The sequence below is a fragment of the Opisthorchis viverrini genome (genome assembly GCF_000715545.1).
Source record: "Opisthorchis viverrini unplaced genomic scaffold opera_v5_64, whole genome shotgun sequence".
Taxonomy (NCBI): Eukaryota; Metazoa; Platyhelminthes; class Trematoda; order Opisthorchiida; family Opisthorchiidae; genus Opisthorchis; species Opisthorchis viverrini.
The window spans coordinates 1089793-1090764 of NW_008751720.1; positions in this window are offsets into that span (position 1 = coordinate 1089793).

Below are 972 nucleotides of genomic sequence, written 5' to 3' on the forward strand. Positions count from 1 at the left end.
AGACCGAGAGCTCTGGTGGACATCGAAAGCTCGGGAGATGGAGAAGGCTTTTGCTACGGAAAACAGCCGCGCCCTTTATCAACTGATACGATGGACTGGCTCTAGAAAGGCAACGGTCAGCGAAACGATAAATGAAAAAGATGGCTCATTAATTCACTCGCAAAAACGTCGACTAGGGAGATGGGTCGAAGACTTCGAGAGGCAGTTCAGCTGGCCTCCTGTAACACAGCCGGTGGAGATAATGCATACGGGCGAATGGAATGTAAACCCTGATTGCCCTTTGGGAGAAGAAATAAGATACGAAATAGCCAGGATCGGATGGGCTGTATCCAGCCCTCATCGAAGAAGAGGAACTTTCCTGGTGACTCATCTGACAAACTTATTGGTGCTATATGGAACAAATAGAAGGTGACTGCAGAGTGGAGCATGTTGGCAAGGTACGCGGACGCTGTGTGTAAACCATCGTGGCATCAGTCTGGTAGCTGTGGCATCGAAGGTGCTCTCTGGTCTTATGCTTCGAAGGTTGACTGAACACAGGGAGAGACCGATTCATGAAAACCAACCCGGATTTCGTCGTGCAAAGAGACATTTTCACTCTCTGGCAGATTACGCAACAGTGACACTGCGCCCAACAGTGGTCGTTTGCCTTGAGTTGAAAGCAACCTTTGACTCTGAGGACTGTCAGGCACTATGTTAGTGTCTCTGGATTAAAGGTCAAACAACCTTTGATCCATATTACTATATAGATCAGAAACCTGGTCACTCCGCGCTGAGGACGTCAAAAGACTTTCAGTGTCTTCGGAGCATTGCCCGAATCTGGTGGGAACACCGGGTCAGCAATTCTGAATTCCGTCGAATGGTATTCGGGAGAAATAACTCACCCTCGATAGATGAACTGATCACACTGCATAGGTTGCGCTGACTTGGCCACGTGCTGCGTATGCCAGTCGACCGACTTCCTCGAAGGGCTCT